The sequence below is a fragment of the Podarcis liolepis genome (assembly GCF_965112155.1).
Source record: "Podarcis liolepis genome assembly, chromosome: 15".
NCBI classification, from domain to species: domain Eukaryota; kingdom Metazoa; phylum Chordata; class Lepidosauria; order Squamata; family Lacertidae; genus Podarcis; species Podarcis liolepis.
In genome coordinates, this window is record NC_139566.1 from 10831306 (window position 1) to 10846317 (window position 15012).

The window sequence follows — 15012 nt, forward strand, 5'->3', positions numbered from 1 at the left end:
TCAAGCCCGCTGCGCACCCCAGGCTTAGGCCAGCTAACTCCCGCCGGGCGCCGCAGGCTTGCAAATAGCTCCCCTAAGTCCGGGGTGCACAGTGCCGCGCTCCCCGGGCTTCGGCCTGAAGGCAGCTATCCGCAAGCCTGCGGAGCCCGCAAGAGTTCCCGCCGGGCTCCGCAGGCTTGCGGATAGCTTCCTGAAGCCTGCATTCGCCCCATAGGACGCACACACATTTCCCCTTCATTTCCTATAGGGTGAAAAATACGGTAATTCTTTAGTAATCCATACATAGCTGTCAACGTTTCCCTTTTTAAAAGGAAAATTCCCTTATTCCGAATAGGATTCCTTGCAAGAAAAGGGAAAATTTGACAGCTATGAATCCATATCCCATCTAGCCTGCTTGCTATCTGGTTGGGATGTGAAAAGTATGTAAAATCTCTTTCCATAAGATGTTTATATCTCCATATGTCTATCACATCAAAATTTTCTGTTAGTTCAAAAAAACTTATTGGTAATCTCTCTTCGTTCCCTCCTCCTTTCTTGGATATCTTGTCAATCTCTGGGTTTGTTACACCATTCAAATCCCCCAATAATATAATTTTTTTATCTATGTATTCCAACATACAGTGGTACCTTGGGTTAAGTACTTAATTCGTTCCAGAGGTCCGTACTTAACCTGAAACTGTTCTTAACCTGAAGCGCCACTTTAGCTAATGGGGCCTCCTGCTGCTGCCGTGCTGCCGGAGCACGATTTCTGTTCTCATCCTGAAGCAAAGTTCTTAACCTGAAGCACTATTTCTGGGTTAGCGGAGTCTGTAACCTGAAGCGTATGTAACCTGAAGCGTATGTAACCCGAGGTACCACTGTATTCTCTTCAAGCATTTTATAGAAATCAGTTTTTTTTCTCATTTTGTGGGGAGGGAGGAGAGGGGGAAATATCCAGAGTGTAACAGCAACTCTCCGCAGTTACAATTCCCAGCAAACTGGTATTCAGAAGCACATTACCTCTGGCAGTGGAGGAAGATGGCCTTGGAAAGGCAGGGGTAGCTTTCTTTTTAGAGGACACAATAAACAGTCCAGGTTAGGCCCTCTGTTCTTTTATTTAGTTCTGTTCTGTCCCTAAAAAGATACTAATTTAATGAACACCTTCCTAAAATGGACACTGCAATGAAATTCTGCAGCACCAGAGTACTCCCTGGGTGAGCCATCCACGGCCCTCTTCCAGGATACACTATTTCAGTGGTGGGGAACCTGTTCGGACATAATCTCCCATCAGGCCCAAGCAGCATGGCCAGTGGTCAGGGATGATGGGAGTTGGGAAACTGGCGGCCCTACAGGTTTCTTACTGGTGGTAAAAATACAAAGGCAGTCAAGGTAATACCCTCCAGGTGTCAGGCTCCAGTTCCCATAACCCCCCTGCTGGCAGCTGGGGATGCTGGGAGTTGTAGTCCAGCAGCATCAGCTGCATAGCTCAGTTGGTTAGCGCATGGTGCTGATAACGCCAAGGTTGCAGGTTCGATCCCTGTAAGGGACAGCTGCATATTCTTGCATTGCAGGGCATTGGATTAGATCAGGGGTAGTCAACCTTTTTATACCTACCGCCCACTAATGCATCTTTTCTGCTGGTAAAATTTCCTTACCGCCCACCAGTGCTCGATGGAAGGAGGATTCAGCTTGTGCCATAGAACCCCCTACTGCCCACCTAGAATCCTGAAACGGCCACTAGTGTGCAGTAGGGACCAGGTTGTCAACCTGGATTAGATGATCCTCAGGGTCCCGCCCAACTCCACTGTTCTCTGATTCCATACCCTCCAACATTTTCCCAGTGAAAATAGGGACGCCCCATTTCATAATGATAATTTTACTATTTATACCCCACACATCTTACGGGGTTGCCCCAGCCACTCTAGGCAGCTTCCAACATATATAAAAACATAATAAACATTAAAAAAAAACCACCTTTCCTACACAGGATTGCCCTCAGACGGCTCAGGGGGTTGGATAATTCCATACCATCCAACTTTTCTCCAATGAAAATAGGGACATCCTAAGGAAAAGTGGGACATTCTGAGATCAAATCACAAACTGGGATGGCTTCTCTAAATCAGAGACATCCCTGGAAAATAGGGACACTTAGAGGGTCTGTGATTCACAGCATCTGGAGGGTGTCAAATGTTGGTTGCCCCCGATACAATGCTTCAGTGATGAACAGACTAAGATTTCTGTAGTGGGAGGATAATTATAGCTATCAACTCTCGATGAACATAACCCAAAAGCATCCCCCCCCATCTCCCATAAAGGGATGGCCAAGTGTCAGGGAACTGACATCGGAGCGAGAGGCGAAGGGGAGGCTCCCAGATGACGCTGGCGAAGGACCCAGCAGCAGGGGGGAGAAACAGCTCAGTGGAGGGGGAAGCTAATCAGCGCAACACCAGGGATAAAGGGGGGCAGATGGGGGAATTGGAGAGAGGGCTCCAGGACTCTTCACTGGACATCAGTGAGGAGAGCCCAGGTCCTCCGCTACCCACGCCTTCCCTGCGCAGAAGACTCCCGCGCAGTGAGAGGAGGAGGAGACTGGGTGTCAAACAACTTTTATGTTGGAAGAGGTTCAAGAAACGCCCACTGACGGATTCTGCCAGCGACTGAGGCAGCCACGATGAGAAAGGGCTGTGCAGTCAGAAAGGTTTAACAAGGCAATTTAGCCGAGAAAGGCACCAGTTTACGCACGAGTAACTCATACCCATTACACCAAGCAATGTGGATTCAGTTTGCATTTAAAAGTGAAGTTATGTCATTTACACTTTCCACAGTAATTGGCAAACTGAAACCCAGCGTCTTTTGAATTTCACAGTTCTTCAAGTTTTGCAGATCTCCATGCAAGTAATAGGCATAAAAGTGCATGTACTAGGATCAGGTCTGCATAAAAATGCATCTATTAGTGCAAATGAACCGAAAAATGTATGATAGGCAAATTGCTTTGCAAAAATGTGTACAATTAGGCAAAGTTTAAGTTGGGAGAAATTTGCACTAAAATGCTAATGAATTTTCATCAGGACTTTTTTTTTTTTAAGTAGACTGTTGTAAGAATGTAGAGAACTGAATTTAATTTTGACGTTTACCTTATTTTTTAGTTGCTGTTTTGTTAATAGTGTTTTATAAATTCAAATTGTTTTATTCCAGGCTTTTTTCCAGCTGGAACTTGCTGGAACTCAGTTCCGGCACCTCTCAGGTGGGCGCCATTGCCATTCTAACTAAGAGAACGAGGTAGGTGTTCATGGTGAGTTCTGGCACCTCTTTTTCTAGAAAAACAGTGCTGGTTTGATTGATGATTTGTTAATTATTTTATATGATTCATGCTGTATTCGTGATGTTCTGTTATGTTTTATTATGTTGTTGCTATTTATTGCTTGTGAACCTCTTTGAGATTCACTCGATCAAAAAGTGGCCTAGAGATACAACAAATCAAATAAAAGATTGGGAAAATGAGAACTGGATAGGAAACCGAAACTGTACCTATTCCAGTGTGAACCGTAAGCAGTTTCTGTTTGCTGGCCTCCTCTGGAACCTACACCCTTAGACCGGTCCAGAGCAGTCAGCTTGATCTCTCTGGCAGAGGCCTGGGCATACCCTTGATGGCGAGAATGACCCAAGGATTGTGCAATTTCCTTTCCAGAGTTCTTCCCTCACAGCACAGCACACTGCAGCAACACCTCTGGGACCAGGGTGGATCAAACCTCAGATGGCCGCAGTTGGTGCTGTCTGCTGAAAACCATCGCCAGCCTCTCCCGATCCCTCTTGACATGTGGGACATCTGCCAGAAGTGTGATTTGGGGGCCAGGAAACCCCAGAATTGGCTCGATTGGGAGGGATTCTGGCATGCATGTTTGCAGCGTCAGGGCAGGAAATGGCCAGAACCTGTCAATTGGGGCTTGAAACGGGCTCTAGCTCAGTGACAGAGCACCTCCTTAGCCTTAGCATGCAGAAGGTCCCACATTGTTGTTGAATAAAAGGTAAAGGGACCCCTGACCATTAGATCCAGTCGTGACCACTCTGGGGTTGCGGCACTCATCTCTCTTTATTGGCCGAGGGAGTCGGCGTACAGCTTCCTGGTCATGTGGCCAGCATGACTAAGCCGCTTCTGGCGAACCAGAGCAGCGCATGGAAACACCGTTTACCTTCCCGCCGGAGCAGTACCTATTTATTTACTTGCACTTTGACGTGCTTTTGAACTGCTAGGTTGGCAGGAGTGTTGTTGAATAGGGTGTTCCTATTTCACCATAGAAATGTTGGAAGGTATGCAAGACCCCCCAGTCTAAAGCCCTGGAGAGAGGCTGCCAGTCTGTGTTGACAGGGCTGAGCTAGATGAACCCATGGTCTGAATCAACCTCCTGGACCTTTGTCATTCCCCCCTTCCTCCCCCACACAAAGAATGCAGGATTTTTTGGGTTTTAAAAAATCTCCATCCCTCATCACTCCGAGAGGAAAATGATCGAGGAGACAGGCTTTCAGCAGAAAGTTTAAGGGGCATGCACTGGTTGGAAATGAAGGACGATGTCTGTCCCGAAACTTTTGCAGGCATAAAAAACAGGACTGGAAACAGGGTCACGCATAAAGAGGCGGAGCTGTGCACATTGGGGGCGGGGCCATGGGGGTGGGGCAAGCGTCCCAGAGGGCGAGCTGCCCATGGGGGGAGGAGCAAGCCGCCCATGGCGGGCTGCTTCCTGGACAGGGAGGCGAGGGAGCTGCGCCGCTTTGCCTGCAGCCTTCCTCCCTTCCCTCTTTGTTTTGACAGCTAGGGGAGGCTTCCCACCGCCCCAGGAAGCAGCCTGGGTGTCATCACTGAGGGGGGTGACATTCGACGTGCCACCCGCCCGCGACTCCCAAGCCTCCCCCATGCTGTCAAAACAAAGGGGGAAGGAGGGAAGGCCTCCGGCAAGGTGGCACAGCTCCCCCCTCCCTCGACGGCTCGGGAGTCGCGGGCGGGCGGCACGTCAAATGTCACCCCCCTCAGTGATGACACCTGGGGCGGACCGCCCCCACTGCCCCCCTTCCTCCGCCCCTGCACGCATAACGGCCCTGGTGATCATCATGAATGCACAAAAAAGGACATTTGCAGGGGGCTCCAGGGAGGTTCTGAGGAAAGGGGAAATCTCCCCACAGCCCCACAAAAAGCAGCCTTTGCTTTTTCCTTAGTTGAAGCATCACAGCCCTAATAGACAACCAGCTGGTAGAGCTTCCACGTCCAGGAGTACTGTACCAGAGGAAAACTTGTTTGTCTTGACAAGGTTTGTTATTGACAATCGCATCACACTCCCAGTTTGGGTTGAGTCAGAATTTGCTTCTCCCCCTCCTCTAAAGGGAGGACAGTTCTCCTTATCGAAAAGCCTTCCTCCTTATTGCAGCAGGAAAATCTGTTTGGCCTTGGGATCGGTCTGATTTACAGCCCTTCCTTCCCCTTTCTCTTGTGTCCCCATAGACATCCCTGCACACCTGCTTATGCATTAATCTGCAGTGTGTGTGTGTTTAAAAATGGGTGGAAGTCCACATTTAGATATATTTGAAATGCATTTTTCTTTTAACTATACATTGGGTTGCCTCCAAGTAGATTCCGCCTAACATTGCCATATTTTAAAGAGCAAAAAAGAAGACACATTTGCCGACTTCCGCTTTTAACTATGGATCACTATGACAACTCTACCCATGAAAAAGAGGATGTGTCCTGGAAAAAGAGGACATATGGCAACCCTAATTTTCTCACACTAGACAAGTTTAAATTAACCAACCTAAGTCATTCCTGTTTCTTAACTTTAATGGGCTTACTCTGATTAGGATTTAGCACTGGCTACAACCATCTCAACTTCCACATTTCTAAATACATTTTCTTTCCAAATAGCATTTTTAAATGACTCTTTTTTTAGCCGAAACCTGCATGCCCACATTCAGGGAAGTGCGAAACTTGATGGATCGCTATGTTCCGCTCCTCTCGCGCCTTAGGGATGTGCATTAGAGCTGGCAAGCAGCCATAGCTCAGGAACAGAGCATTTACTTTGCAAGCAGAAGGACCCAAGTTCCCGGCATTGGCTGGGAATCTCTCCTGCCTGAAACCCTGGAGAACTGCTGCCAGTCAGTGTAGGCATTGCTGAGCTAGATGGTACAAGGCAGCTTCATATGTTCCTGTTTAAAAGCAGCCGTTTGTTCAAAACCATGAGGACTAGAATCATACTATTATATTTAAAAGAAGGGCTCCAGGGCAGCGGCAGAGCACATGCTTTGCCTGCAGAACACCCCATATTTAATCTTCAGGTAGGGCTGGAAATCTCTCCTGCCTACAAACCTGGAGAGCTGCTGCCAGCCCGTGTAGGCAACACCAAGCTAGAAAGACCTGCTTCCTAAGATCAAATTCCTTAAGGAACCCTAATTATGCCTATATATATATATATATATATATATTTGCTTTCGTAGATTTTCACGGGTACAGGAATGCAGGTTTTGGTGTCTTCGGGTGTCTTCCCGTGTAAGAGTTGGGGTGTCTAGGCGACGTTTCGACGAGGTCTCACTCGTCATCTTCAGGCTGGTGCTTTCGGCTTCTTGTTTCTTCTTTCGGCTCTGTTCCAGTAACAAGAAGCCGAAAGCACCAGCCTGAAGATGACGAGTGAGACCTCGTCGAAACGTCGCCTAGACACCCCAACTCTTACACGGGAAGACACCCGAAGACACCAAAACCTGCATATATATATATATATATATATATATATATATGTAAAAAACCCGCCTAACCTAAGCAACAAAGAGACACTTTAAAGCGTTGGCACCTGAAGGCCAACAGATTTATTGTAGGATCAGTTTTCCTGGAAAAGAGGCCAATATTTAAAAGGCCTCTGCCCACTCTCCCATGCCCCTGATTTGTTTTCCTTTCCGCCTTTCATCTACATTCCTGTGCTCAGGAACGATAGCAAATGAGCTGGAGATTAAAGTGATCTCCTTACAAAACTGGACCCTCTCCAGATCTCATTTTTTAAAAATTGTACTTTCATGATTATGTTGGTACAGGGCTGTTATAGGGCACTCCACTCCCAGTCCTGGCTGCGCCTGGAAGAGTTTCTGAGCAGACAGACTGCTTCATTCCCCCATTTGTACACATCCTGTAACTTCACCTGCTGAAATCCTGAAACTTTTTATACCACAAATGTCTGCATTTGTTTTATTGGTGGAATAGCTCAGTTGGTAGAGCACGAGGCTCTTAATCTCTCTCTCTCTCTCTTTTATGAGGCTCTTAATCTCAGGGTCATGGGTTTCGGCCTCACTTTGGGCAAGAGATTCCTGCGTCGCAGGGGGTTAGACTAGATGACCCTCGGGATCCCAACTCTAGGATTTCGTGATTCTGCCTAGGGCCCCTCTGGACAGCAATCCCATGTTAACCAGGACGGGATGAAGGCACTTAGAGGCCCCAAGCACTGAAATGATTATGGTGCCCCCTCACCATATGCGGTTCAAAATACAAACAATGCTAAACCATAAAATAAAATCTGTAAAATAACGCAAAACAAAACACAGATTTACGATCTGATTTCCTCGCAGTATTTCGATCGTTGGTAGTAGGACACCCCCCCTGGTTTTGTGGGGAATACGTAATCAAAGAGAGCAGAAAAATGCAGAAAAGAGAGGGAAGGAAATGTAAAGAAGTCTAACGAAGTCTTGATTTTTCCTGTGGTGACTTCTTCAAATGACAATTTCTTTCCTCCCCAAATCCCTCCTTTTCTGAGGTGCCTCTGATTTACTGGTGCCCTAAGTAACCCAGCGTTGCTGCCAGCACTGGGGCAAGCATTACAAAACAACTTAGCAGAATGATGTCCGGACAGCCCAGTATAAATCCACAGCTAATGAATTATTATTGCGGCAATGACATGTAGCAGGATACATCCACCAAAACACCCCCCCCCAGCCTGAAGGAGCCTCAGGTCTTATCCTCAAGGCCCCCACAACATTCAGCCCATCTCCATATAGAAAGAGCACACCGTTCCCTAGAATAACGACTCTCCTTCCTTCCACCTTCTCCAGCCACACCCGTCTGCCATTCTCCCTTTCGACACACCTGCAAAAGGTGCCCAACACCCCTTTGTTATCGCTTTGCCTGCCAAAAGCCCAGCACAAGATTTGCCACAGGTTTTTGCCCCTGCCCGACAATATCTGTGGGGCTGATCTCCCTCCCCATTCGCTCCCCCCCCCCACGAAGCTCCAGGCCACCCACTTTGCCATCTGCTCTCACCTGGGCACAATGCCAGGAGCATCAAGGCCAGGGTGACCGTCTGCAGGATATTCCGTTCCATGGTGAGGATCCGGGGATGTGGGGTGGACAGGTGTCCGAGGCACACTTCGTCACGGGCTTTTGTAAACTCCCAAGGCAGGTCGACCGAGCAGCAGGGTGATCAGGGATTGCCAGCGAGCGCCTCCAGGTAAGAATTTATAGCCGAAGCACCTGAGCACAGGTAAGGGGCGGGGAGGGAGGCCACCTCCCACAGGACTGGCTGGGCTGAGCACTCAGAAGGAAACACGGGCCCCTGGGGAGCTGTTTCCTTGAAGAGAGAAAAGGCTGCTCCTTTCCTGCCTCGCCTGTTTTCACACTGGGGAAGGGAAGGGTTGCTTTCAGTTTGGGGATGCCTTGTGGGGGAGTCATAGGGGAGCTAAAATATGGAGACGTCAAGAGCTGCAGCATGCTGGGAGCTTAATTTGAATACTAAAACGACCCTGGAAAGTGTTAGATCCCAATTCCATGTCATTATTCTAGAATAGAAAGGGACATAGATCAGTGGGAGACCCATCTGTTTTGCATGTTGAAGTTTCAATCCCAGGGAGGGCTGGGAACGCCTGAATGCCTGTAGATGCCCCCGTGGTCCTGCTATAAGTCAGCTTCCTATTTAAATCAACCCTCTTCTCCATACCTTGAGGGCTAGAATATTGCTTTATTTTAAGGGGGAACACCAGAGCTCAGCGACATAGCATTTGCCTGAAATCCTGGAGAGGCTGCTGCCAGTCAGTGTAGAAAATGACTAGCTGGATGGACCAGTGGTCTAACAGGGTAGAAAGAAGTTTCCTGTATTCCTAACAGGGGTGGGGGAGAATTCCAACTCTGTTCTTATTTAAAGGAGAGTTCTCAATTCATACCTCACCAAAACAACAGGTGAACCAAAATACAGTCTTCCGTCGGAATTCACACTTCTCTTGAAGCGCAGTTCCCCAGCCAAGTAATGTGTGCAAAGAATGTACATGCTAGGGTAAAGTGTGCGTAGGAATGTATATATTTGTGAAAATACAGTGGTACCTCGGGTTACAGATGCTTCAGGTTACAGACACTTCAGGTTACAGACTCCGCTAACCCAGAAATATTACCTCGGGTTAAGAACTTTGCTTCAGGATGAGAGCAGAAATTGTGCTCCAGTGGTGCAGCAGCAGCGGGAGGCCCTATTAGCTAAAGTGGTGCTTCAGGTTAAGAACAGTTTCAGGTTAAGAACAGACCTCCGGAACGAATTAAGTTCTTAACCCGAGGTACTACTGTAACACATGAAAGTGCATAGGAGAACCTGGGATTTCTGTGAGGAGAATAGGTGTGTCTCCCAGCCACCCTCAGCACCCTTAACTCACTACAGTTCCCATGGTTCTTGGGGGAAGGCATGACTGTTTAAAAAAGATGTATCACCTTTTAATGTCTGCTGTGGATGTGGCAAGCAAGACCCAGGTACAAGGGTGGGTGGGGATTACAAAAGCAACTTTGGAGCGGGGAGGGGGGGGATCCTATGGGTTTGTGGGGCAGGAAGCCTCAAAAGAGCTGAACCAGGAGAGTTGATCCTACTGAGTGGACATGAAATGCTGGCTGGCTGTTGAAGGGGGCAGGTGTCCAGGAATGGAAAACCAAGAGGGAAGGGAAACTCAATGGAGTATCTTGGGAAAGGGCACGTCCAGCTGGACTCCAACCGGGTAAGCAAGAGCTGAAGTAGACAGTCAAAGTTCAAGGGCCTAGTCCAGCCAGGCAGAGAGCAGTTTAACAACCATTCCCTCTTCACAGGAAACCGAGAACTGTAACTTTGTGAGGTGAATGGGGGTGGGATCTCCTAACAACTCTCAGCACCTGTAACAAATGGCAGGATTCTTTGGAACACTTCACGGCAGTCATAGGGGCCAATTCCTAGGTGCCGAAGTCCCTTCGCCACCGCCCCAATAAAATATTTGAGGGGCCCCTCAAAATTGATAGACATCGCCATTCAAATGGTGACATGGGCTGTGTTCTGTGACCGATTATGCAGGCCAGGGCTTACCTGGCCTTACCCCACCACCTCTATATTTTATTCAAATTGGCACCCCTGATTCCTGTTAAGAGTGCTTAGAGTTGTTCAGAAGCCCCTGTTCCACACCCAGAGCTACAAAGTGGTTTTAACCAGGGCTTTTCTTAGCCAGAACTCAGTTCTGGCACCTCTCAGGTGGGCACCACTGCCATTATAAGAGAACATGAGGGGGGTGGATTCATTGTATTTTTTCTCAAAAAATAGCACTGGTTTTCACAGTCAAATCTTTCTTCACAGGAAACTCCTGAGAACTGTGGCCCTGTGAGGGGAAGGAGGGGTCTCCTAACAACTGTCAGCACCTCGGGTTAAGTACTTAATTCGTGCCGGAGGTCCATACTTAACCTGAAACTGTTCTTAACCTGAAGCACCACTTTAGCTAATGGTGCTTCTGTTCTCATCTTGAAGTTCTTAACCTGAAGCATTATTTATTGGTTAGCAGAGTCTGTAACCTGAAGCGTATGTAACCTGAAGCATATGTTACCCGAGGTACCACTGTACAGCTCCCAGGCTTCTTTGGGGGCCATTTAAATCATATCGTAGCGCTTTAAATGTATGGAATAAATGTGGCCTGAGAGAAACTGAAACTGATAGATTCATCCATCTCGAAAGGTTTTTTTGGCATGCCACCCTTTTCATTAGGCCTGACAAGCCAAGGAGGAACACCCCCTTCTCTCTCTTTCTCTTTCTCCCTCTTTCTCTCTCCCCCCATCAGGTCACCACCCCTGTTTGCTAAGAGGGAGAGGAGGAGGATGCCAGAGTAGGTGGAGCTGGTGATATCACTTTTGCCGTGGAGGGCGTAACCAGGGAAGGGATGCTGTTGCCAGGGTACCTTGGATTAAAGCAAAGAGGTGCCTCAGGCTTAGCAGACAGGGAATCAAACCCATCTGAAAACACACTGGTTGTCTATTGCCTCTTGATGGGAACTGAACCAATGGCGTTGAATTGGATCTGCAACAGGCTGTCGTCACATTAAACAGTTGTTTCTTCTTATTATTATTCACATTTGCTTGCCTGTTTCCTCTCCCCAAGCATTTTGACCCAGACCCTCCAGGACAGTTTCTGTAAATCCAGGACTATCCCTGGAAAAAAGGGGACAGTTGGAGGGTCCGAATTTTGCATTCCCGCCAAGCATGGAAATATGTCCCAAGGTTCCCACAACCCCTCCAACAAAGCTTTGGGCTTTAAAGAGCGGGTTTTCGAGGGGAAATCTCCAGAGCAAAAAAATAAATAAAAGGCCACTTGGACGCAGAGCTTTCAATGGCAGACTGTTCCTTGAAAGAGGAAAGGTGAGTGTGGCTAAGCCCTCAGTTACAAAACAACCACGGGGGCAGACAGAACATTTGACGCACCCTGAAAGGTCAGCAAAATGAAAAGGCCTGAATCTTAAAGAGAGATGGGCCAACAAAAATGTTTACCGTCTGCGGTATCTCATTTCATTGTAGAAGGGATTAACGTAAGGACCTGCTGGATCATGCCCAAAGGCCCGGCTAGTCCATCATCCTGTCCTCACAGCGGCCAATCAGGTTCCACAAGCCGGGCGTGGAAGCAGCAGCCATCCCTCACCGTTACAGATCCTCCAAGTGTCCCTATTTTCCAGGCACAGATCCGGATTTACAGAAGCCGTCCTAGTTTCCAGTTTGCTACTGGAATGTCCAGCTATTCCTTAGGATGTCTCTCTTGGAGTGTATGAGCTTATGCAACCCCTGAGCCAAGGAGATAAGAAACTATGAAACCTTTATAAGACATCTGTATAGGGAAGTATTTTTAAATGTTTAATGTTTTATTATGTTTTAATATTTGTTTGAAGTTGCCCAGAGTGGTTGGGGTAACCCAGTCAGATGGGTGGGGTATTATTATTAACTATTATTATTGTTATTATTGACTAGGGCGTCCCTATTTTCATCGGTGAAATGTTGGAGGGCATGTCATTACCCATAAGAACATCAGAAGAGGCTTCCTAGATCAGGCCAAAGGCCAATCTAGTAATCCATATCCATATTAGGAGACGTTAGCACTGAAATGCTGACGGATCTTCATTTTGCTTTAAAAAGCAAAATCCCACAAACTTCTGCTGCAACGTGGAGAACCGAATATGAGATTGGGAAAAATGAGAAACTTAGAAAACCTGAAACAGACAGATTTGCCCATCCCTTGTGAACTTCTGTAATCTCCCTTTAAGGCAATCATGGGTAAGCCATGGGTAGGCAAACTAAGGCCCGGGGGCTGGATCCGGCCCAATCGCCTTCTAAATCTGTCCCGCGGACAGTCCGGGAATCAGCGTGTTTTTACATGAGTAGAATGTGTGCTTCTATTTAAAATGCAGCTAAGAAGAAGAAGAATAATTTTATTATTTGTACCCCACCCATGTGACTGGATTGCCCCAGCCACTCAGGGTGGCTGCCAACAAATATAAAAGCATAATAAAACATCAAGCATACGTCTAGTACCATATTTTGTTCCCATGGCTGTTGGCTTTTTGAAGGCATAGTCCCAGCTGCAGTTTGAAATGAGATTACGCCCCTGTAACATTTGGAGCAACAGATAAATCATATTTGAAAGTATGCCAGAGATGCAAAAAGCACAATGGAACATAAAAATGGAAGAGGGGCCTGTTGGATAAGGCTAGTGGCCCATCTAGTCCACATCCTGTTCTCACCATGGCCAACCAACGGGAATCCCAAAAGCAGTCCGACAGCAACTCTCCCCAGCTGCGGTTTCCAGCAACTGGTATTCAGAGGCACAATGCCTTTAACCAGGCATAGGCAAACTCCGGCCCTCCAGATGTTTGGGACTACAATTCCCATCATCCCTAGCTAACAGGACCAGTGGTCAGGGATGTTGGGAATTGTAGTCTGAAACATCTGGAGGGCTGGGGTTTGCCTATGCCTGCTAACAATTGCTGCAATTATCCTATGTGATGGACCTGTAGTTTCTGCACTAAAATACTGGAAGACGCATATGACAGTCAGAGCAAAAATATCAAAGTAGGAAGTTCCCTTCGATCGATTATGATTATGATTATACCACTCGATACCTGCAGGTCTCAGGGTGGTTCACAACTCAAAGATACAGTATACAAAGTACCGTATTTTTTGCCCTATAGGACACACTTTTTCCCCTCCAAAAATGAAGGGGAAATGTGTGTGCGTCCTATGGGGCGAATGCAGGCTTTTGCTGAAGCCTGGAGAGCAAGAGGGGTCGGTGCGTAGGAAGCTCTCCGCAAGCCTTGGGAGCCCACGGGAGTTCCCGCCGGGCTCCCAAGGCTTGCGGACAGCAGCCTGTTCTGGGGGCTGGGGTCAGGGGAAGCCTGGGGGGAAAATAAAAAAAAAATTATCCCCCCCCAAAAAAACTAGGTGCGCCCTATGGGCCGGTGCACCCTATAGGGCGAAAAATACGGTATACAGTAATACAAAATACATAATAAAATACTGAAGTACATGTCACCTATCATAAACAGAATATAAGGAAGTTACATCTTATCTGTAAACACCTGCAAGAATGTTACGGGCTCAAAACTGGAAAGTTGCATCACTCCCTTATTGGAATAAATGGTTTCATAAAGTATTGGACTTGGCTATAATGGCAAAAGTAACATCTAAGAGTAGGAATAGCAAGCAACTATAGAAACCGCCTTGAGATCTATGGATGAAGCATGGTATACAAAGTTTAATAATAATAATAATAATAATAATAATAATAATAATAATAATAATAATAATAATAATAGAAACAAATTCTGAAGAAACTGGTGGGCTCTTACACAATATTGCCAAGAAAATTATTGCCTCCTGTGAAAACAAAATCCAGTGGGATTTATTTTCTTGCAGAATACCATGAGCAGAAGTAACTTCTTCTGGAACAGCTTTCTTGATTGTTCTTATAATTGTCAAATGATTAAATTGAAAAGAAATGAAATGGGATGCTGGTCTCAGAAGGATTTTCTCATTTTCTGCCCTTTCTGCTTGGCCAGCAGGGGAAATGATCCTGGTCTCCGTTTTGGAAAGATCTTCATTAACCTCCGTTGGTCTTGGGAACTGCGCTGCAGCCCTGCAGGTAAGATGTGTCAATTCCACACTCTTTATCACTCCCAGCCCAAACAACCAAGGGCCGCATGTGTGTCTGACCCTGACAGTGGGGGTTAAGGTGATGGGATCTCAGAAGTCAGAACTGGAGACTGCAAGGGCATCTCTGTGCGTTGATAAGCAGAGTACAGCTCGCTGTTTGTAGGTTCAGTGTGGTTTTGTTCCAATGTCCAAGCCTTGCCGAGACTCTTTCCCCATTGCCTTGCGTCTCTGGGAGCTGCTGAGTGTTGCAATGCGATAGCCTTCACCCTCACTGCAGCCAGGGCGTTGCTCTAATCTCAAATTGCAACAGGGCCCCCCCACACACACTCCAAATGTCCCAGTTTAGGGATGCCCTTTGTATTCTTTGCTGGAACCAGAGCCGTCTTTCCCATAGGGCTTAGTGGTGCCTTGCGCCAGGGTGCCGGCCTCTCAGGGGCACCCAGCGAGTGGGGGAGCTGCACGGCTTTGCCAGTGGCCTCCCCTTTCCCTGCATGCCCACCAGCTGCACCCCATCAACCATATGGCTGGCGGGCGTGCAGCTTCCTTCCCAAGCCTCCATGGGAGGAGAGCGATCCCTGCAGAGAGCCAGTGTGGTGTAGTGGTTAAGAGCGGTGGAC

The 15012-nt window shown here is 47.4% G+C and overlaps 1 long non-coding RNA gene across 1 annotated transcript in view; it reads left to right on the forward strand.

Moving 5' to 3' along the window:
• Positions 1-939: 939 nt before the first annotated feature.
• LOC310694551 overlaps positions 940-15012 on the forward strand; it is a 30123-nt gene continuing 16050 nt past the window's right edge. The window contains exons 1-5 of the long non-coding RNA XR_014519739.1: positions 940-1074; positions 3175-3258; positions 7264-8447; positions 11044-11179; positions 14302-14384. This is a non-coding gene — a long non-coding RNA (uncharacterized lncRNA). The remainder of the gene's footprint in view (positions 1075-3174; positions 3259-7263; positions 8448-11043; positions 11180-14301; positions 14385-15012) is intronic.